This window comes from Cupressus sempervirens, chromosome 4 (genome assembly GCF_028749045.1).
Source record: "Cupressus sempervirens isolate cs-2001-9-10 chromosome 4, ASM2874904v1, whole genome shotgun sequence".
Classification (NCBI taxonomy): Eukaryota; Viridiplantae; Streptophyta; class Pinopsida; order Cupressales; family Cupressaceae; genus Cupressus; species Cupressus sempervirens.
Genome location: NC_143121.1, coordinates 134,586,785 through 134,591,355, shown reverse-complemented (window position 1 = coordinate 134,591,355; position 4,571 = coordinate 134,586,785).

Here is a 4,571-nt window from a genome sequence, read left to right as displayed (position 1 = left end):
CACTCCATGAATAACTTAAAATTCATGTAACATATCTATGAAATTTCTCAAATGTTCCTCACTACTAAGAACATTATTTCTTGGAAACTTCACAACTTTGTCTTGTACATAAATTGATATTAGATGTGGAAAACTAGGAATACCTAAGAATGAAATTTTTGTATACTTATCCATGTATATAGGTTTCTTCTAAAAACCAACAACATTTGATGTGCTTGTAGAATTGTTCTAATTATGGACAATACTTTGAGATTGTTGTGTTTCAACAACAGGGATCTGGGTACTAGTGGTAGATGATGAAGTAGTAGTAGATTGAGATATACTTTGTTTAGAGACTAATAGTCCACAAGTGGGGATGGAATTTGTGGCTTGTGTGGATAAATTAGGCCATGAGGCTAAGGAAGAATTGGACTTGATGAATTGAATATTCCTTCTAGTTTATTCAGCCTAACCTTCATTTTCAACTTTCCCAAGCTCTTTTGCAAGATCCTCCTTCTCCTTTTTGGCCTTTTCTAGATCTAGATCCAACATAGACATGGGAGGGTTGGTGGACTTATTTGGTACAGCTTTAGGTTCATTTATCTATATACCTATAACCTTCCCTTTTCTATTATCTATCGGTTTGACAGTAGGCTCTACATGGTCTATTTGAATAGGTTTGTAAGGTTGAACTTGAGATATAACAGGCTCTTGTCTCTAGCTTATGAGTTTCTCTTGTTCTAGCATCTTGGATCTTAAACTATCTATGTCTCCAAAAATATCAGCATGAAGAACTAATATCCTTTATTCCATCTTTTTGTTCTACTCTTTTAGGGAAGCCACTCTTCTAAGAAAATTATCCCTTTCAATGAGATCATTCAATGTGGCTTGTGCCCTTTCTTTCTCTAAAAAAGCATGTTTGGCTTCCTCTTATGTAACCTATTTCTTTAAGAATCCTATTTCTGAGTATAATTCCTTTGGATCTATAGAAGTTTCTTTTGAATCATCAAGGTCATTAAGATCTATAAGATTTGTTTCTACATATGGAGCTATTCTAGGATTAAAAGGACCTTCCATAACATTCTTAAATCTTATCATATGATTCATTTTATCTATAACATTTGATCTATGCAAATAATCTCCCATTGAAGACATATTCTTATCCTGATAAGTTCTTTCTTCTTACAATGTGGTACTAAACATCCCTCCTAAGAGTCTTGTGGTTTTTGATTTAGAGCTTAGTAAAGAAGATTCTCTTCCTACCACAGGCTGGTATTGGGATTTTACTGATACACTACCCCATGGCTTCCAAGTAGGATTTACATCTATTTTCTACTTGTTTTGGTTCTTCCTACCACCCTGAGGTAAATTAGTATAAAATGGTACTTTTCAATTGGCCCTTGTAAAAGCTCATGTACTTTTCCTCTTGTCTGTCATTTGTGGAAATTATTTATTGATAAGCACTAGTTTCATAACCTTGACTGAGTTTCCACCCTATCCTAGGGGAAATATATCATAAATAGATTTTGACTCAGGGAAAATATCATGAGATAGTATGAAATAAGTTGACATACAAAAGAACTAATCACAAATAAAATGTGACTACAACTCTTTCTTAATAGATAAGACACATTTAAAAGGTTAGTATATGTCAATTTGCACCTATGGTACTAAGGACTTTCTACTTTTTAAAATTCTCAAGGTTTTTCACTAGAAAATCCCAATATAACCATGAGCAATTTAGTTAAAAGGAACTAACAAACACATAGACAAATAGGACCAAAGAAACTGCAATACTTTTCACATATAAGCATGTGTTGGACAATTCCAAACTAAAGTCACCATTTTTTTAGTGTTTTCACACTACCAAGTAATAAAAAAACCTAATACCAAGATGGTGAAGATCAAAATAACCTAAGGATTAGCTACTGCCCATAAATAGCTAAATGGTCTTCAGATCTGGACCCAACTTCAACAAAATGATAAAAAGATTATATACTCTTTTGGGTCTGCAAAACCAAGGTAGTCACATCTGAGGGATCAAAAGGTTCAAGAGTTGATACTACATTCACATTTCATTCATTTAATGACATTTTATTACAATATTCATCCACTATAATAGATTGGTCATAATTCTTCTCAAATTTACAAGTAATTCTAGGAAACAATAGGTAACTAAACTCAGAGATTAAATTTAAACAAGTATTGACTAGCTATGATACTCTTCATACATTTAAAGTAAAATTGATATTGATTTTAAGATTATGCTTGATGTCTATCTATGATCTTTTCCTATGCAAACTGAAATAACTAATCAGTGCCTCATCCATTGGGATTCAAAGTCTATCCAATTTCTTGACCTAATTGACTATATTACCGTCAATATTATCAACAATTCTCACTAAACTCATTCTTACACAAATCCTTCTTACTACCTAGAGATCATATCATATTCACTGAAGCACTTACTTAATCCATTGAATTAAAAGAAATAGTGAACAGATATACAACCTATCCTAGATGTGTTCAATTGAAAAAGGCTTTGCCCACACAACCTCAAAATAACTAATCAATAAAAATGGAGAGAAGATCTAGAGAGAAAAAGATATGGTAACAGTTCATCTTTGTATTAATTTTTTTTAGAAATTATGTAACATTGAAATAGAACTCAAAAAAACTCGAGACAAGACACGATTGTCCTAGAAAATTAATGTATTCTCAGATTTACTAAAAAAAAAATCATAATACTTGCACCAAGGACTAGACCAAATAAAAATTAGCAAAACTAAAAGTTATACAATGACTCGGGACCTTTCTCTAGCCTTGGAATCTCACTTATATAGTGTGAGATGCAACGAGCTTCATGCTTAGAGAGTACTAACAGATGTCCTTAATACAAAAATATATTTACAAGGTTACTATTAGAAAACATAAAAACTAGTGCAACAAAATGATTTTACATCATGAATATTCTTTTATAGGGACCCATTTTTTTGTTGAGAGGTTCATGATTGGCTTTGACATTGTTGACATTCCTTGGAGGCTGTAACCAATGGAATGGATCAGGATGGACCTGGCTCTGATATTTGTGGACTTACTTCAAGTTGAAGCTCTCCCATCCATGTCATCATGCACTAACAAAACAATAGTTACATCTGATTCTCCTACTACCATGTTATCAGTTTGGACCTCTTTGCTTGTTATTGTAGTTGATTGTTCCTCTTTGTCTTCTTCTTCTTGAACTGATGCATCAGTTGTTTGCATCTCATCTTCTTCACTTTCTAACTACTTTGAATGCACAAAATATTCCATCCATTTGTTCAAAATTGTGTCATCCAACCAATCAAAACTCAAAGCCTCATGTTGATTCTTCAAGAAAAAATCTCCTAACTTATTGAATTCAAAAAATTCTTCTCTAATATAATTATAGAATAATTTCACTTTAACAATCTCTTTGGTCATTGTTGCCCACAATATATACCCCTTTTCACTTATAACCCCATTAATTCTAAGGCATAATAAATCTTCTAACTCTTTAGCCCATTCATCCTTTTCTTTTAATTTGTCTATTTTTCTAAGTTCATGGGGGTGAAAATTCAATTTTCCCAAAGTGTTATTTGAAAAAACAAATTATTATACTCCTTTGTATTGTAACCCTCTTCTCATCAAAATTAGATAAATCATTAGTCATGTCAAAAGTTTTTTTCTATGTGTTCACAAGATAGACTAATAATTGAAACACACAAAAGGTTGACATCCTTGTGCTTGCTACCCAATTTACTCATAATGGACTTCAAGGCATCTTCACCATCTTTTATTTCATTTGAATTTTCCATTTATTTACCAATTATTCATAAAATGTTAGCCATTCAATCCTATCCACTAGTTACAAGATTGTTTTTTTGATTTTATCCTCATATAAATCATTTAACTCTACATGTAATGCCCAAAGCCTATTCTTCTCCTCTTCAAATTCCTTAGCAGTATAAAATTCTGACCTCCGTGGGGTATCCAATAGCTCTACAATTGGAGTTGATTTAAAGGGCTCAATTGGAGGATGAGGATAAGTGATCCTAGGTTGGCCAGATTCTCCTTTCTCTCTCTTTCCAACTTGTTTATCCATTTGGACCACCTGAGACTCTAACTAATGTATCCTATTACCTCTCCCCTCATATGCTTTGAGAATCTTTTCAAACTTAGCATTAAGCTCAAGGAATTTTTTTTTGTCCTTTGCTGCAACAACAACTCCAAAGTCCAACATTTCCTTGGTCTTTCTGAATACTTTCTCACTGTCCACTTCCTCTACTCTGTAGCCCATGAGGCTACCTATATGCTCAACAATAGAAAATTCTTGTATCCTAGTCTTATCCCTTTTTTCAATGGACCATATCACCAATGCCTAGTGATCATAACTATATTTCAATCCTTTATGTGCTTGCAAGCCCTCATCATCAATTATAAACTAAGTGTCCTTTTCTTTCCTTACAACATCAAAGATCATAGCATCAGCTATGTCCCATTCAGGTAGAGTCAAAATTCCTTAATATTTCAACAATTTTCTTCACCCTTCATGGGTTATTTGTGCAAACTCT